The 27393-nt window shown below is 41.3% G+C and overlaps 1 protein-coding gene across 5 annotated transcripts in view; it reads left to right on the forward strand.

The window, feature by feature from the left end:
• MGAT4C (MGAT4 family member C) overlaps positions 1-27393 on the forward strand; it is a 462300-nt gene that overhangs the window by 243441 nt on the left and 191466 nt on the right. For 2 of the 5 annotated variants that reach the window (XM_089526799.1, XM_089526798.1), the window contains exon 1: positions 26864-26951. The exons of the other annotated variants lie outside the window; for them this stretch is intronic. The gene's annotated coding sequence lies outside the window, so the exon portion shown is untranslated. Of the gene's footprint in view, positions 1-26863; positions 26952-27393 lie in introns of those variants that run through there. 5 annotated transcript variants of the gene reach the window in all.

A 27393-nucleotide genomic window follows, 5' to 3' on the forward strand; every position in this document is an offset into this window, starting at 1 on the left:
CTGTCCTATTTCCTTGGGGTGGGTCAGTTCAGGGGGGAGATGAGAATAAATGTGATAGATAGATAGATAGATAGATAGATAGATAGATAGATAGATAGATAGACAGACAGACAGAGGCTGCACTACATGGTTAGATACTGCTTTAGTTGCTATAGCTCAGTGATATGGAATTCTGGGATTTGTAGTTTTGTGAGATATGTAGCCTTTTCTGTTAGAGAGTTCTGGTGGCACAACAAAGTACAAATCCAAGGATTCCATAGCATGGAGCCATGGCAGCTTAAGTGGTGTCAAATTTCATTATTTCTGCACTGCAAATGCAGCCAGAGTATACTTTTTCATGTACACATCAACTGCATTTCTTTCCCTGTGGATTTAAAATTGAAGTTTGAGTAATGGTACAGTTATTTATAAAAGAAGACCCTTTTGTACTTGCTACTTTATTTCCTTTCTTAGCTCAATAAAACCTTTATCTGTGAGCTAACCCTTGGTTCTCAAAATAAAATGCACTTTGCACAGTTAACGATGCACTCTGCTTAATTTGCTTTCTATCATCACTTTGTAGAATGCAAGGAAGAAGTTTACCAATGTTGCCTGTTTCCAAACTCATACAGCACAAATGGGTTCAAATGAAAGCAAATGTTTAAAAGCATCCATCCATCCCTAATACAGTGAGACAGAGAGAGATCTGGAGCATGAAGATATTGCAGGTTCCTGTGCTGAGTGATCGTCATGGAAGATGTCAGGAGTTGTTGCTGAAGTTCACACATGGAAATGTAATTTTCCCTACGAATGAAATGCTAGAAACAGGTTGTTTTTATAAATAGATCAAGCAGACTAAGACTAAACTTTCTTTCTAGAAAATAGTTTGAGATTATGCTACCTTGGAAATAGACTGCCCTACACAGTGAGGTAATTATGTATTTGTGTTATTTTATTTTAAACCATGTTGAGTTTGATTCATGATGAAAAAAAGTGGAATATAAATCAAATCAACATAAAGACACTGACTTGCTTGTCTGTTTGCTGACCAACTCATTGAATAATGAGACCAGACACAGAGAACTGGGTTATAAAATGGGCAACTTTATTTAACTCAACTTATTTAAACTTATTTCCCTGAGAACTGCAAAAAACCAGGGGGGAGAACCTTGTGTAGGAACAGCTGGTGGATGGTCTGCTCCAAAACCAATTCCCCAACTTCCAAAGGGTGAAAACACCTGGGCCCCAAGGGCAATCCATAATTGGGTTGCTCCCTGGCCGGCCCACATCCAGAAGGCCAACCAAAGGCTCCCCGACTTAACTCGCAAGACTTAAGTGAGGGTTTAAATCTCAAGCCAGCCCCAAGGCAAGTCTCTTTCCCTTCACATTTACTTGCAAGACCTAAACATGAGTTCCAGAGACCTAGCTTCACCCTTTAGGAGGGTGCTAAGGTGTTCACCGAAATGTCTATCTTCCCCCACCTATGCCACAGATAAGGGGCAAGTGTCGACTTAGCACCTATCCCTCACAAGGCTGGCCAAACAGCCAAAACCCCTGCTTGTAGATCTCGAAGAAAGAGCTGGTTCCCCACTTCAGAAAGGTGGATGCCATCTGCTCAGTAGAGCTCAGGCTTAAGCAACACGATATCATTGTGAGCCAGGTAGAAACCCAGTCCTCCATTCAATGCCTTGCAGATCTCATTGTTGGCCCTTCTACAGGCCCTGTGGATGAGACATCTCCAAGAATCCCTATTCTCCACTGCCTTGCCCAGATCCTGCAAGCCCTTGCCCACAACCCCCCTGATTGAGTCTATCCATCTGGTTTGTGGTCTTCCTCTCTTTCTTCTACCCTCTACCTTTCCTAGCATTATTGTTTTTTTCTAGTGGCCCATGCCTTCTCATTATGTGGACAAAGTACGACAGTCTCAACTTGATCATCTTGGCTTCCAAAGAGAGCCCTGGTCTGATCTATTGAAGAACCCATTTGCTTGTTTTCTTGGCTGTCCATGGTATCATAAGTATTCTTCTCCAGCACCACATTTCTGTCTTGTGCATTTAAAAGTTCAGGATAGCACTTATCAAAACCACAATAAAAAGGAAATCCCATAATGGTTTTCCATAAAGTGTTTTATTTTTGTTTTGAAGTAGGTATAAGAGCTTAATAAGGGTTTGTTTATTATCACAAGCTAATGAATACTATCTAAAAATAATCAAATAGAATGCACAGACTTCCCTAGCTATTTTTGCCATTGCAAAACATAGGATATAACATTTTATCCATAATTGGTAGTTACACAAGCAGCTTTCTTTTTCCCAGTATGGCATGGGGAAACTGCCATGGGCATGCTATTCTTTTTGTGAGATCAGTAAGAGATGGATAAAACCCACCTGGTGAGCAAGACTTTCCCTTTGTTACAAAAGATTCAAAGCTCTGGAAACCCAAACATTTATAGGCAATGAAGAAAACTTGAAGAAGATCATGTTTAAAGAAAATGTTCAGCACTTAAATGTTGCAATTTTTTGTTGTCGTTTTCTTACCTTCTTTTTCTCACCTAGGGCCATGGTTTCTCTGTATTTCTCTGAATTTCAGGCAAAAAGCCCTTTTCTCTAAATAAATAAAGAATTGTGTTGGTACTCTTTCAATATATAGAGATTTGCTTAAATATATGTCTTTGTTAAACATAAATGGCTTAAGTGTAAAAATCACAGTTAAAAACATATGACTCTGAAGAGTACATGTTGGTTGATCTTAATGGCTCTCTGAGACCTCAGAATTTATTCATAGCTGCATGTGAAACTTGGAGAATGAAAAGAAAAACCTATGAAATAAATGTTCTTTTAATATACCTTTAACTTTAGGATGCCTTTTCTAACTACATACCTCTCTAATGATATTAAATTCCCACTATAGATTGATATTCACTCCTGTTGTCCTTCATATCCTTAGAGAGATCACTGTAGTCCTTTTTAAAATACATTAGTCGTTCATTACATCCTGTGGAAAATCCAAGCTCCCAGCAAAGAGGAGGTTTACTTCTGTTACCTAACTATTAATAGATAACTCCCAGCTGCTCCTTCATTTTTCATCTGTCATGAAAGATGTAACTACATGATTAAAATGGCATGCAGTTCTGAAGCTATTATCAATTATACTAATTAAGGTCAAACAGAATGGAACAGCAGCCTTTGTAAAGCAGGGGGAAAAGAACATAAGCAATAAAACCCACAATGAATCCAAAGGTGTCATATGTACATATGACAGCTTCTGCAGGCATTATTAATTATTTCCAGGCAATTCTTCCAGAATCAGAGGCAATAAGACATTTTGTTATTTGTTTGCAGCAGGGAACCAAAACAATACTATTAAAATCAATGCCTTTTGAATAGCATGGGGCAGGTGGCCTGTTTGTACCAGAAAAATTAATTTCTCTGTTTGATTAGGACTGCTTTAAATGAGCGTAAAGGTGCCCTTACAAAGTGTGAAGGTATACTCACTAGTCCTAAACATGAGTCCTCCTGGAAACTTTCTCTAGTTGGTAACTATCTGATGAAACAGCAGGGCTAAGAAGAACTGTAATCACCATGGTGCGACTTCTCTGTCTGCCAACAACAGTAAGTTCTTTGTTTTTCCTCTGCTGTAATTTGTGTTGTGTGTTTGAATGTAGAGGGGAGAGTTTTAGAGAAAATATAGGGAATTTCTATTAATTTGCAATGATTATATTATATTACATTATGTATGGACACATATGGCTATGTGTCCATATATTACAATTGTGTCCATATTTTACAATATATTGTATATGGACAACTTCACGGGTGGCTGGTGAATCCATTGTCATGATGACTGTGAATACCCTTTTGCAGTTACTCCTCTCACAATTGCTCCTAGACATGCGGGAGCTAGCCTGAGAGAAGTTTGGTGTCATGCCCCTGCTTGAAAGTTCACATTCTGAGGATGAAGCAGACTCACCCATCAGACCCCAGCTTTTGCAGAGGAAGCTGACTAACTACAGCTGGGCCCTCCTCTAGCTCAGTTTGTCAGCAAACTGAATTATCCACAGGAGCAGGAAGTAGGGGAGAAAGAAGAAAGAAGGCATCTGGAACAGACCCAGTTTTTCTCTCTCAGGCAAAATGAGAGGCTGCATGGATGCAGCAGAGACACGCTCTTCTGAAATATGGTATGCAAGTAAGATGCAACTCAGGGGCTATACAGACCATCTCAAAGGGGCGGTCTTATGTCGCCCCTTTACTGACCAGATTGGGGCTGTGGCCATCTCACATCATGGCCCTGATGCGGCCTCTGGAGAATGCAAAAAGAAGCTGCAAAAGCAGCAACTTTTTGTGCTCTCCAAGGGGTGCCATAGCCATGGCAGCACGGCTTTATGATACCCCTTCAGTGTTGCATCATGTGGATGCAGCACCAGAGGGGTGTCATGATGGCATGCATAGTGTAGACCAGTGTGTGTCACAATGACACACTAGGGCGGGGTCATGCTGTCCAGTGTGTGGATGCTGCACCCTAACTCTGTCCTCAGGCTGGCACAAAGTGCCTGTCTGTATAGGCCCTGAGGCATCATGCTTTAAAAGGCAGGGCTTTTTCTCTTGCGGTTATTGGAAACAAACTGAATTGCTTTCTGAAGCTTACATATACAGAAACCTGACACGGAGATTTAGGATCCTGGGCTGTTTCTTGACCTTGTTATCTGCTACTGTGGATTGGATATAGTATTTATAGCTTTGGACCCTGGGTGGTTTGATGTTGGATTCTGCTTGTTCCTTTGACTTCTGAATGCCTGGCACATCTTCTCATATAACTCAGCAGCTTGTCCACCACTCTACAGATAAACCACAATTCACATGCTATATACAGTGGTTTGGTGCTATTTGCTTCCTGTTGTTGAATTTCCCATCTGCTACATCACAGTGGAGAAATGTGTGTCCTTCAGACCATACGTAGCCCCTGAACACCCAAAATATGGCCTCCAAAGTTCCCAAAAGCACCAACACCCAACATTTTCTGTGATTTGGGTGGGGGGGCTTTTTGCCTCCAAAACAGCCAAATTAATAATAATAATAATAATAATAATACAATTTATTTAAATTCTGTTTTTTTGCAAGGAATCAAAGTGGATTACAGCAATATAAAGATAAAACATGGTACAGTTAAAATTACAATAAAAAACAACCCCATCTCCCAATCCTCCCCCCATCATAAAAACATAGCCAAATTCATAAAAAGATATTAAATGATAAACTGAGTTAAAATGATCCAAGCAAGTTCCCTGAAATTGCAGGTAGAGTTGGGTGGGAAGGTGTCTTCTTCTGGGGGGGGGGGGGGGGACAGGGGCTGACAGGGGAGGCTAAGAGGGCTAATCTGGAAAGGCTTGCGGGAAAAGATCCATCTTAATTCCCATTTTAAAGGCTTCCAAGGTGGTAATATGATGGATCTCGTCTGACAGGATGTTCCAGAGCCTAGGAGCGGCAGAAGAAAAGGACCTCTGGGTCACCGCAGACTATCTGGTCTTCTTAGATTGCAGCAGGTTCTTCCCATTGGACCAAAGAGTGCAGGGAGGATTGTGTGGAAGAAGACACTCCCATAAGTAGTCAGGACCCAGGCCATGTAGGGCTTTAAAGGTCATAACCAACACCTTGTACCTTGCCCGGAAATTAATAGGCAGCCAGTGAATTATTAGTCCCAAATCAGTGCCTTCTCAAAACCAAGTATGTAAAAAGGCCAAAAACAGCCCCCCAAATAGCAGCCAAAGTGATGTAACATCTATTCTGATGCACCAAAACACAACAGTGCAGGTCACTTGGGAGCCTGAAAGGGGGCATAGCCCCTGTATATATCCAGTCCTACTCTGTGTTCTCACTGTTGCTCTGATTTTAATGACACTCTTCATTTTGCAGTCAGTCTTCTCCATTAAAATTGAACTGCCTGCCAAAAAGCTGTTCCACATTGTGTACAGTGAAAACTAGGAGCAGAAGGCAATGGAATGATGTGAGAATCTTAGGGATATGTTTTTGTCTGTTTCAGTCTTACATGTAAGAATTAAGAATTCCAAAAGCTGTCTTTTTTCTGCAGGGGATTATGAGGGACCCTCCCCACAGTATTTTATTAATTATTGATTAGTCCACTGCTTTCACCACTTCCACTGCCTCCTGCGAATATGCTGGCAAAACCTATGCTCCTCTAGCGTGCTTCAGGCAACCAAATCCTACCTGTATACAGTCTTTCACCTTCCAAAACCACACCTATTTGAATTAGTGGTTTCAGGGAAGTCATGAAATCACCAATGATCAGTGATGGAAGGTTCAGACTTCCCCGTTCTTGATGTCCTAAGTGGTAGGGACAGTTTCCCCTCCCCCTTGCATCTAGGTAACCGTGGCCTGTTACAGACAGCCAAAATAAAGCTGCTTCAAGTCACAGTAGAGGTATGGTGTTTCAATGATGCATGCGTCCTAAGACTCCAGAAGTCACACCAAAGCCATGTTCCACTCCTAAGGACTGGAGTGTGGCTTTGGTGTGGCTTCTGGACTCTTAGGACGCATGCATCATTGAAACACCATATCTCCACTGTGACTCGAAGCAGCTTTATTTTGGCTGTCTGTAACAGGCCCATTTATCCTATCCTTAAGTTACTCTACCCCTCAGCCAGCTCTCCATGATAATTGATCATGTGTCTTCACTACACAGTTATAGCAAATTGATACCACTTTAATTGTCATGGCTCCATTCTGTGGAATCTTTGGAAGTATAATTTAGTGAGATACTGAGAATTCTTTTCAAGGTGGCTCTACAGTGGTAGCTTCCAAGCATGCTCTAGAACTCTCTCCAGAATCCACTAAACAAGACATTGTAGGATTCCTTAAAATGGTGACATGAGAATTAAAGTGGTATCAAATTATTAAAACTATGGGCTTATCGAGGTAGGAAAAAAGTCCTTATAAGTATTGATTTTAAAAAAATTGCTTGGATTTTATTCACACATTCACAATTTTACATCCAAATTCTTTCTTGAAATATTTCCACATTGTCATAGAGAGGTAGATTTCATTTTTGGAAACAATGGCTTAATTTAAACTGACCTAGAGAGTGGGAATTAAAAGTATTTGTAAGTGCTAGGAGTTCCTTGGAAATACCTCTGTATGGGGAAAACATCTGGTAGATTCACTCCCCCATCCCACGCCCAGAAAGGACAGAAACAAAGATAGGGACTTTCTGGTTTTTCCAGTCCATCCAGATGTTCCAGTCCATCCAGAATTGTTCATATTCCCTCTTACATGGAAAATGACAATATATGAATAAGTTTGCTGTTAGTGCATTATTTATGCCCTGTTGGCAAATGAAGCCAAATGTGTTTTGGGTTGATGCATGTCAGGGAAACTAAGCAATGCTGGTTTTGGACTATATATCTACAGGAACATTTTATTATTTTGAACAGAGTGGAGATGTTTTTGGAATAATCCTTCTACATTTTGAGTATGTTGACTTTTTTTTTTGTAATGAGTGATTTTGAACTATTGCCACCAGATGTTGAATAATGCATGTAGAAGAGAATCATCAGGGGTCTGGAAAGGACTGCATGAGAGCGCCAGGGAGCATAAGCAATGTCTGTGACCAATTAGAGCAGACACAGCATGCAAAGCACACTGCACTTAAATTATTCAGACTAGATGGGTGTAGTAATTAAGTACACATACCACTAGTTCCTAGTAGTATGGAGAAGGCACTATAGAAGAAGATCCCATACTCAAATAAACAAGCAAACTAAAACAACACACACACACACACACACACACACACCTTGGTTCAACTTCTGACCATTTCAGCTATACAGAATTTACCCAGTGTTGTGTATTACACATTTTGTAGTGTAATACACAATATTCTAGCTCAGTATTATGTACAGAAGGAATGCACTGGTCAGATATTCAACAAGTACAGCAGATTTCACACACACTTACCACACACAAAGTCAGTGCAGTGCTACCTGATGCATATGGAAACAGTGCTTGCTCACCATCACAGCAACCGTGGAAGTAGAAGCATAAATATTCAAGGTACAGCAGCCCCCTTGATTATTTGAGACAGAGGTACCTGATGAACTTCAGCTGTATATATCTGAGAAGGTATACAGCTTCCTAAAACACTATGTACTCAAGTGGTATTAGATGAGCTGTTGATGACTTAAAAAAACTATCCTTTTGAAAATAACCGATACAGCACATGATCATGGGGACTTTTTTTTTTTTTTTTGGCAAACATGATCTTTGTAATAGTAAAAGTTTCAACACAGATGAGAATTCTTGTGGAATTCTCAGCTAGTGGTATAGAAACCCAATAAGAATTACGTGGAAGACCAGCTCGGGACCCTAGTCCGGGAGGAGAAGATCCAGGCCTGTAGGTGGCAGTACTTCGGAGAGCACGGACAGTGAAGTAACTAGTCCAAGGATAGTGGGGCTCTCGTGTTCTGTAAGTGAATTTCAGCGGTGAAGTAACCAGCCTCAGAGTTATTGTTGCCTGCGGACCTATTTCTATTACATTAAAGTTCAATTCAGCATCTACCAGTGGCAGTGTCTTTGTCCTATGGAACCCCTCAGACCTCCCTCCCCAGCCGGCAGAGTTCGGGGCCCGGCGACACTGTTCTTTTCAAAGCTCTGCTCTCAATGAACCACACTGCAGCTTAGTGAAGTTCTTCTTCATTTACATGATTTTGCATGATGATTGACATACCAGTTGCTGGTTCTGCCCCCCCCCCCCCCCCGCGCCCTTTTATATCTCTTTTCCATACAAGTTACAGTAAATATGGAACAATTTAGGTATATTTAAATGTTGCTAGTTCAGTCATGTGAATAGGGATTCTTTAAAAAGAACAATTGGTTTGCACTGCCCAAGTGGATAGAGTGACAAATAAGGGTGAAAACTTACTTGTACAGCAATTCTTGGGGCTGCAATGTTTCACAGTACAGCAGGGAGCAGTAATTTTCCTCCATTCTCCTCCTTCAAAGAAAATCCCATGCTGTTTTCTCTGGCTCTTACTGCCCAGTCAATTAGCTGAGTGATTCTGTTGCTGGGAAGATGGACTTTTGACCAAGCAGTAAAGAATGGACAGGTATATTTCAGGTCTGTTCATGGCTTATAAAGGCAGTTCTCCACTTGCTCCTCTGCCAGTCTGGCTCTTAATGACTCTTCCTCCTTCATAAGAAATGTGTTGTTTTATTATGTTTTGACATTTTGGATCTGACGGCGATTCTGTTGATGCCCTGACTACCACCTGGGACACTGATCTCTCCAGGGCTATACACAGCATCACTCCCAAGCATCCTCTCAGGCCTGCTTCCAAAAACCAGCCCTAGTATACAGAAGATCTCCGGGCAAGGAAGCGGGTTCTGCAACGACTAGAGCGCAAATGACGGACACATCAGAACTTAGCACAAGGCACTCCTGGACTCTCTTTTGGAGGACTACAGAGTGGGGATAGACGCAGCAAAGAATTAGTTCTATGCTGCGCGTATCGCATCCGTGGAGTTGCGTCCGGCAGAGCTGTTCAGGGTAGTGAGGGAGCTTACTCAGCTACCCTCCTCCCTGAACCCTATTTTGGAACCATCCAAGGCCTGCTTCGACGAATTTAACAACTTCTTTGTGGATAAAACCTCTCGGATAAGGGCTGATCTCGACGCCATTATTAGTTCAGAAACCAGAGCAGAGGTCTCCAGAGATTCCGTGGACTCAATTGTTCTGGATCATTTTGAGTCTGTAAGTACTGAGGATGTGGACAAGATACTTAGAAGCGTTAGGAAGACAACTTGCTCTCTCGATCCCTGTCCCTCGTGGCTAGCGGCTCAGGGGTGTGTGGTTGTAACAACTTTGTTGCATCACATAATTAATACATCACTTAGGGAAGGGCAATTTCCACCCAGCTTAAAATTGGCCATTGTAAAACTGCTGTTAAAAAAGCCCTCCCTAGACCCCCTGATGCATAATAATTATCGGCCTGTTTCGCTATTGCCTTTTTTGGGGAAGGTGATCGAGAGGGCAGTTGCAATCCAGCTTCAATCAATCTTGGACGATACTGATTATCTGGACCCATTTCAAACCGGGTTCCAGGCGGGCTATGGAGTTGAGACTGCCATGGTCGCCCTGGTCGATGATCTCCATCTGGGCATGGACAGGAGTAGGATGTCCCTGTTAGTGCTCTTGGACATCTCAGTGGCTTTTGATACCATTGACCATGGTATCCTTCTGGAACACCTGAGGGAGTTAGGTATCGGGGGCACTGCGCTCCAGTGGTTCCGTTCCTACCTCTCGGGCAGATTCCAGATGGTGCAGCTGGGGGACGTGTGCTCCGACAAGAGGGCACTTACATCTGGTGTCCCTCAGGGAGCCATTCTGTCCCCCATGCTATTTAACATTTACATGAAACTGCTGAGAGAGATTATCCAGAGACACGGGGCGCAGTGTTATCAGTACGCTGATGACACCCAAATATATTTCTCTGTGTCTCTGACTGATGCAGTGACCAGGGATGGCATCTCTCCTCTTGATGCCTGTCTAGACTCGGTAATGGGCTGGATGAGGGAAAACAGACTCAGCTTGAATCCAGAGAAAACGGAAGTGCTCGTGATAGGTTCCCCCGGTCCGGGATTGGAGGTTTGTCCACCTGTCCTGAACGGGGTCAAGCTCCCCTTGAAAGACTCTGTCCGCAGCTTGGGGTGCTCCTGGACTTGTTGCTCCACCTTACATCTCAGGTGGATGAGACGGTCTGGAGCAGCTGTTATCAGCTTCAGTTGATACACCAGCTGCGACCCTTCCTGGGCCGGAGGGACCTTGAAACGGTGGTACATGCCCTGGTAACCTCTCATTTGGATTTCTGTAATGCACTCTACATGGGGCAACCCTTGTACCATTCTCGGAAGCTACAGTTGGTTCAAAATATGGCAGCTAGATTGGTCACTGGATCTTCCAGGGCCACCCATATAACACCGGTATTAAAAGATCTACACTGGCTGCCTATCCGCTTCCGAGCGCAATACAAGGTGTTGGTTATTACCTATAAAGCCCTAAATGTCCTGGGCCCAGGGTACTTGGAGAACCGCCTCTCCCCATATAATCCGCCCCGCACACTCAGATCGGCCGGGAAGCATCTGCTGAGAGTTCCAGACTCAAAATATGCCACAACGCGCAGAGCCTTTTCTATCTCGGCCCCTCAGCTCTGGAACTCGCTTCCCGGTGAGCTCTGCTCGGCCACCTCCCTTGACTGGTTCAGGAAGGAGCTAAAAACCTTCCTGTTCCAACAAGCTTTCCCCTAATTGCTCCTTTTATGGCCTCCCTTCTTCCCCCTCACTGTTATTGATGTTGTACATCATAAGCTAGCTGGATATTGTTACATTGTTTAATTGTATTTGATGTTTTGCTATTTTAATGTATTTTTGCTGTGTTATTGTGTTTTTATCTTGTAATGGCACTTTTTGTAACCCGCCTTGATCTCTGGAAAGACGGGCTATAAATGAATATTTTATTTTATTATTATTTTCATAATTGTCACAGCTTTGGCAGTGAAGTATAAAGAAGGAACCACTTTTCAGGAAAATGTATCCTTTTGGGGGGGGGGGGTCCCATAAAGGAAGTTGAGTTACAAGTAACTAGGGTCAAGCCTGGCTTGGGGGCTGTCATGAAGGAATAAAAGAAGCAATGAATAATTTTAGCAATTTTCTTCTTCCTGAGAAAAAAATAAAAAACTGTCAAATTTTCAAAATCTACTCACAATTCAGGATTTATTCTGCACAAAATTCACGTATGGTTGTTTTGCACAGAAGACAGCATTTTCTGTATAGGCAGTATTTTCAGTGCAGAAAATAATACTTCTATGCAGAAATAATATTTTCTTGCACATAAAATACTGTTTTCTGTTAAAATCAACCACATGCTAATAGTACGCAGAGTAAGTCTCCATTTACAAAAGTGCCCAGCACCAGCAAAATTTTACAATTAAGCATTAACATGGGCCTGTTACAGACAGCCAAAATAAAGCTGCTTCGAGTCACAGTGGAGGTATGGTGTTTCAATGATGCATGCATCCTAAGAGTCCAGAAGTTGCACCAAAGCCACGCTCCAGCCCTAAGGACTGGAGCGTGGCTTTGGTGTGGCTTCTGGACTCTTAGGACGCATGCATCATTGAAACACCATACCTCCACTGTGACTCGAAGCAGCTTTATTTTGGCTGTCTGTAACAGGCCATGGAAAGCATTTACAGTCACTTCTTGTTATCCATGGGGGACCCATTCCAGACCCACCCACCCAACACACACAGAGATAGCAAAAACATGGGATCTCAATCCCATTTTTTCCTATGGCCACACAATGTGTGTGTGGCCATTTAAAACAATGGTGTTTGCCATCTGTGGAAGCTCAAATTTGTGGGCAAATCTGTAAGCATTAGCATTAGCATTAGCAAACCATATTCCATGCAAACAAAAATCCATCAGTGATTAAGTGGCCAACACAACTACCCCTGCATGTTTTCCATATTCCATGCAGTGTTGTCTAGTGAGGATGCTGAGTGAGAAGGAATGAAGTATACAACACCAAGCATACAAAATCATCAACTTGCTGGAGGGAGGATGAACCTTCTCCTCCCTTCTCTGCCAAACCCCAGCAGGCTTATCCATAGTTTTGCTGGCTGGTAAATGTAGAATTGTTGAAAAGGTTGTCTTGACAATAATTATTGAATTCTTGACTGACTTCAGGATTTCTTCTTCTTGGTCAAAATTCAGCTAATAAGATCATCCAATTCCTCACTCTATTTGTAGCTGCTGAAAGGGTTGGCTTTGCTATTAGGCAAAATGAGATATCTGCTCAGGTGGTTGATGCTGAGTGGCAGGAAGAAGTGATAACACTATGAAGGACAAGCCTATGTGTGCTACGTGGCCTGCCTCACACTTTGCCTAAGCTAGCATGATACCCTCTGGTGTGATGGAGAATGCTTCACTCTGACTAGTATTAAAAAAAGTAATGTGCAACTGCAACCTGGTCAGTTACTTTACATAGAATGGGAAATCTTTTCCTTTCTTTTATCAATAGAATTGGCCTTCACATTCTCCACTCAAGGACAGTCCAAGAAGAACCTTTGAACAGCTCTGTCTGAAGTATGCGGAGATCCATTATGTTTATTTTTCAGATAATTTTTCCAGTTGGTTCTATGTGGGACAACTGTTGATGGTAAACATTTTGATTATAATAATTTTTGTTGCTGTTAACTGCCATAAGGTCAACTTTGACTAATGGTAACCCTATTAATGAGAGACTTCTAAGTCACCCTATCCTCAGCTACACTATTAACACTCAAGGCCATGGCTTCCTTGACTGAGTCTATCCATCTTGAATGTGGTCTTGAATTGTTTTTTTTCTAGTGAGTCTTGTCTTCTCATGATGTATCCTAATAACAATGATATTATATAAGCAATGAATAAAAATGTGTTTCTCAGGTGCTGGGAAACCATGATGAGGAAAATCATGAACTGATGAGAATGTTTTCAGTTCTACACAAAATTCACAGGCTTTTCAGTTAAGGACTTATTTTGCAAAATTCACAAGTTTCCTCACTCCCACCATAAGCCAGCATTTTCTGCACAGAAAATAATATTTCTTTGCATAAATATTATTTATGCAGAAAGGGATATTTGTGTGCAAAAACACATAATACAATGTGTGGATTTTGTGCAGAATAAATACTGAACTGTAAACAGTCTTTCAAAATGGCATTTCTTTCTTCCAGAACAAAATTAAAGAAGCATTACACCCCATTTACTCCATCACTCCTTCCCTCTGTCCCTCTCTCTTAAATTATTTGTGAATTTACACACATATACATAGTTGAATAGCTCGTGTCTCTGGCTCCTTCCCTGGCACATTATGATTATATAGTCTGGTTATCTAAAGTGTGTGAGTGTGAGGGCATACATATGTGTGAGAGGAGCAAACCTCAAATTTCACTTTGAGCCAAATCAAGGATAGATCAGAACCAAATGTGAGGAAGTCTGTTTTTTATGATGTGGAAGTATTAAAAATGTACTACATACAACAGACTGTGGTTATATTATCTTACTTTGTAAATGAATGTTTTTTTTTCCTTCCTTGTTCTTTCTTTAATGTGAAGAATGCACACCTTCATGCCCACCTTCAGTAATTGTCAAAGCTATGTGCAGTATGTCTTTTGTAAACTTTTTCTACACCTAGTGGGCCTTAACTGTCCTTTCAAGTCTGTGGAGCTATACAGATTGACCCTTTGGGGCGGACTGCAGCCACCCCTTTACTGGCCAGATCGGGGCAGCAACATCATGCTGCGGCCCCAATCCAGAGAGCACAAAAAGGAGACTCAGTGGCACAGCTCCTTTTTGCATCCTCCAAGGGGTGCCATAGCCTCAGTGGCACAGCTTTATGATGCCCCTTCAGTGCTGCATCATGTGGATGCAGCACTGGAGGGGCGTCATCATGATGTGCACTGTGTGGACTGGTGCATACCAAAATGGTTCCTGCACCTTAATTCCTCCTACAGCCTGGCACAAAATGCCAATCTGTGGCCCTCTTCAGATGGGCCTATAGTGTGCCCCCCTCACGTGCTAGGGGTTGGCCAAGGGCACACGGCCATACTGGCCTCACCCCTTGCACATGATGGGGGCATCAAAATGGCGATGCCCTATACACACGGGCGCCGCCAATTTGACGTGATGTACTCTTAGCATCCACACATCCCGGTGTCATTGTGATGCCGCAAGTGTGCCATTGGTACATTGCGGCATCACAATTGCACTGCAAATAGAATCCACTTTTTGTGGGTTCTTTTTGCTGCATGAGGGAGCCACGTGGTTTGTCCGCTGCAGCTCCCTCACACAGCAAAACAAGGCGCAGATAGTATTGGCTCTCAGTCACCACAAAATATGTTGCCCTGCAATACTGAATTGTTGCTAGGAAGGTATATCCCATTCTCACACACACTCACTTCTGTGAAGATTGCTGTGAACGTCAGTGGAAGCAGAAGCCTGGGTGTGTTTCTGTGATGAGAGAATGAAAGATTTTGTCATCATTCCCACAAGTTGAAAGTGTGTTGACCCTAAAGTCCTAGCTGTGTCACACCATTGACAGGAACATAAAAAACTGTGTTATAGCAGAGATATTGCACATATAATCCAGTATTGTTTACTCTGGCAGAAGTTCTCAGTGGCTTCACATGGAGCCCTTTTCTCCCACCTAATGGGTGGTACTATGATAATTTGATTCAACAATAAAATGAAGTGTGAAAACTGTTATAAGATTTCAAAGGACAGCACAAAACACATTAGCAAAAAAAAAAGGGATGGGGTTATGTAGCATATTTTATAGAAGGAATTAAAAAGACTTCCTGTGGGGTTAATCAAATTAAAAACTGGAAAGAGTAGATCTCCGAGGATGTCAACGATGTCAACCCATATAAATGAAAAGAATAAATGAAAATGATAATTTCAAGAAGGCAGACCTTTAGTAGTAAAGACTTTTGAAAAGGTTAGATGCTTCAAAGGAAGTTTTCTGAAAAGAATCACTGTTCTGGTCTCTGTGGAGGAACCTGTTGAAAAGTGCTGAAGGGAAGAAACACTTAAATTGGTGATGTTTTGCTCAAATTTTCCATGGCAACAAGGATGCATCCCATCTTATAACTGAATCATTTTCTGGTCCCTCAAAACAGACAAGATATTAGCAGCAGCATTTGCTTTATTACACTCTGCACAGGCTCCAAGATGTTCATTCCAATGGCTCTGTCCCATACTTTCCTTACCGTTTCTTCCACAAAGCAGATGTACATATTTACCTAACTATAAATTTATCTAATCCCATTTTTCAAGTCATGAAAGTTGACAGCTCTCATCCAGGCATGCATCTCCACTACCACTATCTTATTGTGGTAGCTAATTTCACAGTTTCATTCTGAATTGTATTCAAAATATTATCTTCCCCATCAAAGAAAACAAGATGGGAAGCAGGTATTTTCTCTCCCATCTAGTAAACACCAATCAAGGTTACCCAGAAATTATTTTAAAATAAAGATAAAACTACTTACAAGCTGGACCAGTAAAACTATTTACAAGCTGGACCAGTCCACACATCACGGCGCAGTTGGCATAACTGCGCCACAATAAGAACCCGGTTTGTCCGCTATGGCTCCTTTGCTCAGCAAAGAAGGGTGGTGGCAGACCGCCCTCCTGCCACCCGTGTTTGCTGCGCGAGGGAGCCACAGGGGACAAATCACGCGGCTCCCTCACGCAGCAAAAAGAACCCACAAAAAGCAGGTTCTTTTTGCGGTGCAGTTATGATGCCACAAGGCACCAATGGCACACTTGCGGCATCATAACCGCGCTGCGACGTGCAGATGCTAAGCATCCGCCATGTCAAAATGGTGGCGCCCATGTGTACTGGGTACTGCCATTTTGATGTACCCAGTACGTACTAGGGGTGAGGCCTGATGGGACGCTGCGTCCTTGGCCAACCCCTAGTACATACTGGGGCAGGCCAAAGGCCCGTGTGTAAAGTACCATAGATATCCTGGCCCCAAGTTTCCTCTTTGCAGTTAGCAGCCAAGAGGCTAGGCACCCACGGCTGGCTTCTTTTTTGGTGCATTTCTTTAGCCTGTAATTCTTAATTATGCTTTTATTAATTATTATGAATGACGACCAGGGAACACAACCAAGTAGGGTTTTATTTGATTAGTGTCTTCCATTCAGGTCAGTTCATTTGGTTCTTTTATGTAAACATGTTAGTGAGGTTGTCATCCTCATCCAAAACTAAAATACTCTGTTGTGCCCAAATTTGTATATTTTTGAGGAACAACTGCATTTCCAAATTGATATCCACTATTACAGCTTTTTGAAACTACAGTTAACGTTTGCAGTAAGATATGTGCCAATGTTATGATTTGGGGTCAATGAGTATGTGCCTTCAATGCATGCATGCCAACATTATGACTTGGAAGAGCACACTTGTGAAACTGATTAATTTTTCCTGATCACTGGCTGAGAAAACTCAAAAATCACTAAGCCAGTTCTGAATTCTGTCCATTGGAGTTTACATCTTTACTTGACATCGATTCTGAAAATCATTGAAATGAAACTCTCACTTAATTCTCTTGATCATTGTATTAAATCTTTAAAAAAATGCAAAGTTGATGCGGCATCACCCCACAGCCAATTATTTTAGATGAGAAACCATTGTGAACAGTAAAATCAGCATAACCTATAATAATATTAGTATAGCATTGTTGCACTTTGGTGTGGAACTAGGGTGAGGGTCAGTTACCTTGTTAACATGTCTTGAAAAAAAACAAAACCCTGCCTTGCTGGCAACAGAAAAGAGCAGAAACAAAGTATTCAGAGAGCATGGGAGAGGAAGTAGCCATTGCTGCCTTTATAGGCAGATTAACAGCATATGCACATTAAAAGGTAGTGGAGATATGGAATAGGGAGTCAGGCAGCTTTCAAACTGGGAGAGGAAGAAACCACAGAGTGTTGATTGCCCCTAAATTGTTCCCTACTTTGAATAGTCTGGATATCCTTGGCAACACCATTACACACACTAGCTGAAAATGCTGCCAGGTCAGTAAATGAAACAGTACTGTTGATCCAGGACCTGGTTTTGGATGAACATGCTGACCAAGGTTGTATTAAAGACACCTGGCTGGATGCTGGGGGGTGGGTTTAACCTCTCCCAGGTTTCTCCACCTGGGTTCTCTGGAGCAGCAAGGGAGGCCTGGAAGGTGGGGAGGTGGAGTTGCAGTGGTCTATTGGGATTCCATCTCCCTCACCAAGTGTCCCATCCCACAATTTACTGGGTTTGAGCGAATTTACCTAAAGGTACGTAGTCAGAACAGCAGAGATTCTGTTCGTGTAATGTCCACCCCACTCCCCAACAGTTTCTTTTCCTGCGCTGGCTGAGTTGGTTTCAGCAGTGATGTTGGAATCCCCATCTAGTTGCAATGGGGACTTCAAAATCCATGCAGAGACCAATCTGTCAGGAACTGCTCAAGTAATATTTAGTGCCACCAGGCTTCAGGACATACTCTGGATATAATTTTCTGTGTGGGGAGAGATTATGGTGATCTGAGTGTAGAGGAGCTTTCTATAGTTCTATTGTCATGGAAAGATCATTACCTGCTGGGGTTTAGACTCAGTGATACTCAAGAGCCTCTGCAGGGGTGGGAGGCTATTAAGTGGTTTGCCCCAAGAGGCTTATGGATCCAGATGGATTCCTGATGGCTCTTGAGGAATTTCCTGTTGCTTTGGCAGATGAACTTGTTGAAGTCTGGCTGACCTCTGGAATAGGGAAACAGCCAGGATGATGGACATGATTGGTCCTAAGCATTTTCTCCCACAGAGTTGAGCCAAGTGAGCACCCTGGTTCACTAGGGATCTGGCAGTGATGAAACAAGTGAGATGGAGACAAAAGCAAGGATGGCAGAAAAACTGTAATCTAACTGAATTTAGGCTTGAGTTTATTGGAAAGCCTATGTTGTGGCAATGGTGAAGAAATCTTTCTTCACTAACATTATTGCATCCACATAGTGTCATCCAGCCGAGCTATCTTGAGTAGTCAGGGGCATTTTACACTCTGCCCTTCAAGAGTATATTTAAACCAATGAGCAGCCCACTGTGAAGAATTTGCATAGCACTTTCTGGATAAAGTTATTTGTATCTGCTCTGAATTGGAAGGTGTAGTTGATACAGGACCAATGGATGCAATCTTGGCCCCTGCTTGTTCTATATTATTGGATATAATTTAACTCGTGCAACCTGAAGATGTGGATAGGATCCTTGAAGAAGTAACAGTCTCTTTCACTTCCTGGCCAAATGTCTTCTCTTCTCCCTATCATCTGTGTGTCTCTCTCTCTCATCTTTTTTTATCCTTCCTGCTGCATAACACCTATCTGTATTAATCATCTCCCTCATTCCTCAATCCCTTTTATTTGTCCCCCCCCCCCCCTAATTCTTGGTGTTTTCTTCTTTCTGTCTCTGCCTGTTTTTTATTCTCCCCTATATAGTGGTCACATTTATCCTTTTTCCCCATCCCCAATCTCCCTCCCACTGTCTTGTCCGCTTTCTCTTCCTTCACACCTGTCCTAGCTCTATGTCTTCTCCTTTCTTCCCAATCCCTCTCTTTCTCTTTCTCTCATTCCTTCCCCCCTCTTCTACCACCATTTCTTCTATGTTCATCAAGTTTCTTCTCCTTACATACCTCTCTGTCTTTTCACCTCTTTTCCCTTTGTCCCCCGTGGCCATAAACACACACATACATGCTAGAGTAGTTGAAACCATGAACCATGAATGTTAGATTTTCACTGTCTTCAGGATAGAATCCTGATTAAACTCAACAGTCACTCCTTCTGAGTAGACATGTATAGATAGGATTATCGTGTTGGTCTGTCATCATCATCATCATCACTCACTCACTCATTTCCCCAACTATTTGTTAAGTATCAGTAGTATTAATTGGGTAACTATGACAAAAAACTTTCTTTACTTGGATGGTTAACAGTGTTCACATATTTTTAAAAACAGTGTTTGCAAAGGTATTAAAACCAGACCTGGAGATTCCCATCCCCTCAATCAAATCTCAGAAAACCTTCTTTGGACTGTACTCCTATGTGTTCTTGAAAGTAAAACTTGAAAAGGTGATGGATAACAGAGCTGTGTAAATTTCCCCCCCCCTGCCCCATGCAAAGCCTCAAAAACTCCATCTTTAATTTCATTTGTTAGACTTTGTTTTTGTTTCTTAAATTAAATGAACTGCTCTGAGCAATTGTGTTTAAGGTAGCCTGCTCAGTGACATCACCAGGTCTTGACCTCATCAGGGATCTTCTGTGACTGTATCAACATTGCAGAAATAATCCAGTTTGATACCACTTTAACTGTCATAGTTCAATGCTATGGAATTCTGGGAAGTTTGTTGTAGCACCAGAATAACAAACTGCAACACAGTACACTTGTGTGAATTCCCACAATTCCATAGCAATAAAGCATGCCAGTTAAAATGATATCAAACCAGATAAAACAGATATTTCTGTTGTGTGGATACAGCCTGTGACATCACTGGGGTTGTCTCCAGTTTTTTGAGGCTGAGATATCAAATCCTGAGATGCTGCTGGCCTGGTAATCCTAAAATAGGATACCCCAATATTGGGTGTCCAGGGGTTTTGATAGCATATAAAAAACTGGAATAATCAGTCTAAAACATTTCTGAACCATTTTAAGTGGTTCCACATTTGCTTTTCAGTCAAGTGGTCAACTGAAAAAAATAGCTGGCAGGTATTTCTGCAATTTACTGTGCATTTATGGTACATGAAAGACAGACAGCTTCAGCAGCACATTATTATTTTTATTCATTTCTCTCAGTTCAGACAAGTGAAATGCTGGTAGATACCTAGTATGCTATGAAAACTAGTAGCATTGGTTACTCAGTGAATTGATTAGGATCATGAGATGATTGCTTCATTTAGCTTTGCACAAGCCAGTCCTCTCCATAACCATCAATATTTCTATCATATTGATCATAAACTGTCCCCCTTCTAAATGCCAAAGAGCTGCATAATTCTGTGATTCAGTATTACAACAGCATTTTCTTTCATATTTTTGGTATGCATTATTTTTGATATGACATTAGGGAGACAAGAGAGTTTTATTTTGTTTACATTTTTAAGCAAAATGGCTTAAATTGTACATCTTACACTAACAGGCAAAAAGACGCTAGAGTAAAAAGGTGCTTTCTGGACTACAACACAGTTTCCCAGTTGCTATTTGGATTGGGTTTATCGAAGATATTTCAGTTGTTTTCCAGCTACAATCTTTTCTCTAGTAGAGCAGGAATGAGAGGTGAAGGGTGAAGAATTTGGTTTGTTTCCTCAATGTTTTTTCTCAGTCAAATTTAGCTTTCCATTTCACTTTCTCTATTATTCCTTACATACATTGCTATAGATAGTCTGAGACATCCAAAATGAGACTCACCAAATTTAAAATGAAAAAAGAAAGAAAGAAAGAAAGTTGGTTCCTGACCCCAAAATGCATTCAGTACTGGGAATTGAGCTAATTAGATTTTTCTGGTTCTTTGAAACCAATGTTTTTGGTAAAAGGTCAAGGCATAGTCAATTTTGATGCTTTCTGATACCTATCTTGGTCTTTTCTTAAAAAAAAAAAAAAACCTTCACCACCACCCCTCCACCCACCCCCAGTAATAATATGCCAGAGAGATGATGTATTGGGGATACTGTGGTAAATTAAACTGATGTCTAGATTAGGAACACTGGGTTGACCATACAATAGAACACAACGAAATCCAAATTAAACATTTGGGTGATAACCAAAAGGACCAAAATATGTCATGCTAGTTTTCAAAGCCCATTAGCGTCTTCAACAGGAAAGTTGGTAGATATTCATGCAGAGGAAGAAATATAGTAATTTTAGGGCCACGGGTTTTCTTTCTACTTGAGATGTTTGTTTAAGGCAGTCTTAAGGGAGAGTTGATTCAGATACAGGCCATACCCCTTCTTCGCTATAATGGGGCTGGGAAGAAAAACAGTAAAAGAAATGCAATAAAATTTCCTTCTGAACTGGCAGTAACCAAATAGCTACCTCTGAGATCTTTGAGAGGCTGTAAACCACTTTGTAGGGCAATACAGGGAGACTCTTGGGTTTTTGTACTGGAGATCTGGAGATAAATTTAGGCAATGAAATTCAGAGATGCAAAATGTGAACTCTTTCATTTTTGTGCATTAAACAACAACATACAACATACAAAATGTTTTTTTTCTTCTTCAGAAAATGATGGCTTTTGTTTTATGTCTACCTTGGGGAGAATTGTTCAACTTGCAAGATTTCTGTATTTAAATCTATGAGAATGGTCAACATGTTTCATGGACTATAAAATGTAGAAATATTCACTATCTTCCTTCCATATTTGTGAACAGTCAGACTGTTCTTTTCTTTCTGTGTTTCTGGGTTAGCTACACAAAGGGAAAAGTTGCTGAAACAGTGGGTGCCCAATAGGAAGAAAGCAGTGGGTGTCATATGTTCACAATGGAAGGATGATGCCTTATAGGGCTTCAGAATTCTCAGTTGACTTGACTGTTGTGCTGTCTTCAGACAGACTGTTTCAGACATAAATGAAGTTTTGTAATATATATATATACACACACACACACACACACACACACACACACACACACACATATACACACATACCTATTCTAGTCCAAAACAGTAATGCTGCCAACACTCAGATGAGACACATTAAGGGTGATTATCAGTGAACACTTTACTCAGGCTGCCCAAAACTTGGAATCAAGTCTGAATCCAGAACCTAACAGTCTCAGGTCAATCTATGAGCAAAACTCAAGAAAAAGCCAGGCTATTTATCTAAGTGCTAAATCCTAGGGCATACAGCTAAACTGAGGAGGAGGAGGAGGAGGATATAAAAATAAAATTGCCTCAGTTTTCCCAATAGGTTTACTGGAAACTCAGTAAAAGGTAGGCATCAGTGAGCACTTCACCTAGCGCCTTCTTTGACAAGAATTTACACATTCACAAATGTCTTCCTGACAAGAAGAAAAGCCCTCCTCCCGACCACCATCTTCAGGGGAGAGAAGCAGGTGAGAAACAGCAGGCCTCTGCCTGCCAATAAGAAGAACCCTCCTCCCGACCACCATCTTGAGGGGAGAGAAGCAGGCGAGAAACAACAGGCCTCTGCCTGCCAAGAAGAAGAGCCCTCCTCCTGACCACCATCTTGAGGGGGGAGAAGCAGGCAAGAAACAACAGGCCTCTGCCTGCCAAGAAGAAAAGCCTTCCTCCCGACCACCATCTTGAGGGGAGAGAAGCAGAGTCATGATGTGTTAGGTATTGTTAATCTGATATTGGAAACCACTTTGATCATCCACGGAAAAGCGGTATACGAATAAAAATTATTATTATTATTATTATTATTATTATTATTATTATTGAGATACAAAGGAGCTTATCGCATGGGGCTCCAGGAACAAAGGTAGCATGGAATGAAATTGGGCATGATGGGAACAGAAGGGGGAAAGGATGCATTTTACTGCATGCTGGAATGCCACCGCCACCGCCGGAAGTCAGCATTCTGTTCCACATCTGTTCACCATCTGTGCCAGAGAGGCCGATTTTCAGGAACTATTCAGAAAAGTTCTTGAAAATTGCCTCCTCTGGGATGGATGGGGAATGGAATGGGGACTTCCGGTTGTATTAGCGGCATTCCAGTGTGTAGTAAAATGCGTCCTTTCCTCATTCCATTCCCATCACAACCCCTTTCATTCCTTGCTAGCTGCGTTCCTGGAGCTCTGTGCTATAAGCTCCAAAGAACCTGAGATTTTTAAAATATTGTTGTGTGAGAGGATGAGTTCATCTGTCTGGGTAGAATGATTTTAGTGCTTAAAAATTTGGTTTTGAATCACTGTGATTGGCAGGCTGATACAACATGGTTCTCTCCATGCTTAGAACAGCAATTGAACTGGACTAACAGATAAGAATTTGGTTTTGTTTAGTTTTGAAAAGAACGTACTGCAATTCACCTATTTCTTCATATTCTGGATGAGAGGAATTGGAGATTTAATTTGTCCATTCAACAAAAAGCAAAACAAAATTGAACAGAATGAAATGGTCATATTGTTGCTGCTGATGTTGGGTGTTTCCTTTGATTGTGTGGAGGCCTGGAAGAAAGTTTATTGCATTTCTATGCACATCCTTTAATTAACAATTCTGTCAGTGGTTTTTTTCCCTGCAGAGTAGAGTAATTGCTCAAAGAAAAAGCGGAGAATCCACACTACATTAGAACTCTGTACTTGCATCCTGGGAGCAGGCAGGGCAAGGAAGAACATCTAGCCTTATCTGAAGCAAAGTCAGTGGTTTATGTTACACTTCTGGAGAGCTGACTGGACATTGATCAGGGACTGGGCCATTCAGAAACATCAAACTGGCCCTGAGGGTATACCCTCATTCAAGCAGACCACAGGAGTGATGTCACTTCCTTGCATCTTGGTTGTTGACTACTTCCTCATATTTCTATATTTTCTTTTTTTTTCATGTGTTTTATTATGTTCTAGAGCAACTCCTAGCCATCAGTTGATTGGGTCAGGAAGGATTTTTCCCCACCTCCCTGATTGGCCATGCCTGTCATATTTTTTCCCTTTTATGTCCCCTTCCCATTGTACCTATGTTATATTGCTTTACCTATTGCAGCTGTGGGATTGGTTTTCTGCCATTTAACAGATCATTCCCTTGGTGAGGTGTTGGAGGCTTTAGGCAAGATCCATTCTGAGGGGTAACAGTTGTGTGATATTCTGCTTCCCAAGGGAGAGGCCCTACAAGAAACCTGTCTAGTTGGTGGCAGCATGCCTCAGGGGTGCAATTACTGGCCTCAACCCACAGGTGTGCCTGGTCAGTAGCTGGATCATTGTCACCAAAATCACTGGAGCTGTAGTAAATCAAAAGTATGGCCTGTTTTACCCATAACTGAATTTTGGTGTGCTTATTTTACTTCTCCCTTTGCAATTTACAGGTGCAAACTGCATAATGTTAAAATATTGCCAACACACAACACTTAAACATCCTTAGATTATGGAAACCAGAAGCTGTTGCTGAGTGAAGCAAACCACACAGTGAGATTTCTATCAAGAGTGCCTCTCTTCTTGATCTTGGCTATTTATAGCATTAAATTTTCAGAGGAATATAATTTATACATGTGATATGCCTAAGCAGATTTTACTTCATAAATAATTCTTTTACTCATGACTCATATCTCCTTAGCAATTACTGGGCCTTACCTTTACCATTAATCATAAAAAAACCAAAGTTGGCATCCCCATTGTCCAAATTCATCTTTCTGATCTGTAATTCAGTTTTATGTCACTTTGCATGGCAATGAATCTTTTTTTCTATATACATTTCCATCTGAACTCCCATGTTTTGAAGCAGAAATAAATGAGGAGAGGTTTTCACTTTGGCCTAAAGTATATTTTGACTAATAGGCTCACGTCTGAATCTCCACACAGAGCTGCTGTTTATTAAGTCCCCAGAATTTAATCTCCGACGTCTGTACAACTTTGTGAAAGGACCACAAGGCAAAGGCAGAGTTGTTTATCAAGTTTATTCCCAAACCCCTATAATCCTTTCCACCTCAGTTCTGTTAAATTCAAGACTGTTCTACCCAGAGAATAGGAGCAGTTTTTCTTTTCCAAAAACAGAAAAGAAATTCTACATTCAGAACTGAAGATTGACAGCTCTGTGTTTTTATTCAGCACAAGTATTATTCCACCCAGATTTTAATGGGACACGATTCTGGTAAAATGGGTGTGTGTGTGTGTGTGTGTGTTTAATAAAGCACGGTTATTATTTCCTTCTTGGTAACTAACAGCAAACATAGTGTTGATCGCTGGTGAGTCTATGGTAGCAATTTGGTGTCCCTCTACTGGTGGAAGAATGAGCCACAGGTGGGCAAGGGCAAAGTTCTTTAGGAACAGCAGGCTGCTGCTGGAGGTGGATTCTCCCATAGAATGAAAACTCAGAGACTAGGTGTGCTGTGGACAGGGCCAGGAGCTGCTGACTTGAACCTATTGGATCAAAGTTGTTCTGTTTCCCCCAGACAGGCCCAATGCAGGCTAGTCCACTGTGCTAAGGAACCTCTCTTCTATTGTGACCAGTGGGAGGGTAATTCAGTAAAAACAAACAAACTTTACAAGGAAGGGAAGAAGAAAATGTATATCTCAATATTTCACCTTGGCTGGCATGAGCTGATGCTTTGAATGAGGCACTAAATCTGATTCATTCTTTGTCCCAGTATCTCTGTAAAACTGTACTCAGCTTTCAGGGAGTAAGCCCCACTGAATTTAGTAGGGGTCACTTTTGATTGGACGTGTATAGCATTGTACTGTTTGTAACTTTTCAAGTTATTACAATAAACATTTCAGGGCAAGGTGAAGATTACATTTTTGTTAGAGTACAAAACATTTCCAGTTTGCTTGAAATCCACATAGGTTTAGTATTGTTCTTAGTGTTGTGACATACTTAGATGCCATGTGTCCATCACCATAGGCTTAGCACTAGCTCTAATTTTATATTGACTACAGAGAGTCTGAATTTCTGCTTCACATTCGGAGCTCAGTACATATCTATTATTTGAGTCTATACTGATGTGTCTAAACTTTAAAATTAATGTAATTCCACAGCATGCTTCAACAAACTCTATTAGAATAATATAAACTTTCTCCCCTCATTTTAAGCATGTATCTATCACAATGTGTGTGGCAAAATTAGAGATTATATAAAACCATTAAACGCTAATCTTCCAGATGCTGTACTCATTAACTTTTTCTTTCAAATCCATGTAGTGCATTATTTTGATGTTTACTATCATTTGGTAAACATATTATGAAAATGGAATTCCCTGAGGATTTAATTTTATAATGTAGATAAATTAGTGAGGATTTTTTTTGGGGTGGGGGGGGAGGGGAGGGTTGGTATGTGTGTATGTGTGTGTGTGTGTGTTTATGGATTTATATGTATATACACAAAACATATATGCACTTTTCCTTTTAATGAATATGCACCTGCTACTCTTCCTCCTTGACATTTCCTCTTCCCCAAATGAACAGCAAGCCATGTTCAAATTTGCATCTGACAGTTTAGGGTTAAGATATAATTCCAGGTAACAGAAGCCAATGAGAGTACACCCAGTTGATGTTTGTGACATCATCCTACAGTCGGAGTACATAGAACAGCTGAGGTAGCTTTCAGCTTCAGTACCAGTGCCATTATGATGGATGTTTACATCTCTTCATTGAGAGCCAATTATTTTGCTTTTGTGTGAGGCCCAAATATCACTCATGCTGCCGGCATGCACAAAGCCTGTTGGATGTAGCTGAACGAATTGCTTTCTCTCCTCCCATGGTAAGAGAATCGGCTGCTTTATTTCCGTTTTCCCTATGAAGGTGATGAATATCAAAACTGTGTGGGAAAAGGAGCTGTATTTAGAACTGGAGGCTTCTTTGTAGTTTAAGATGTAGCCTTTGTTAATGGAAGGGAGGTTAATGTTTAAAGAGAAAGAGGGTGAAAAAATGTGCACGTGTGTCTTGTGTGTGTTTGCCTGGGTAAAATTCTACTTTGCAGTATACAATAGCATGGCTAGCTTAATGGATGATTCACTAAAGATTTAACAATATAGTGACAAAGCTGCAACTCTGTTCAATAATTTATTGCATTCCCCCTTTCTTTGTCTAGACTTTAAGCATTTAAGGAAAGAAAACAGAATGGAATGGGTTTTGCCGCTATGTGTTTGTGAGCAAGAGGAGAGAATTTTACATTAGATCAAACTTTTAAAATGCTCTTGAGT

This window comes from Sceloporus occidentalis, unplaced genomic scaffold (genome assembly GCF_023333645.1).
Source record: "Sceloporus occidentalis isolate IW3139 unplaced genomic scaffold, rSceOcc1.0.p SCAF_5, whole genome shotgun sequence".
NCBI classification, from domain to species: Eukaryota; Metazoa; Chordata; class Lepidosauria; order Squamata; family Phrynosomatidae; genus Sceloporus; species Sceloporus occidentalis.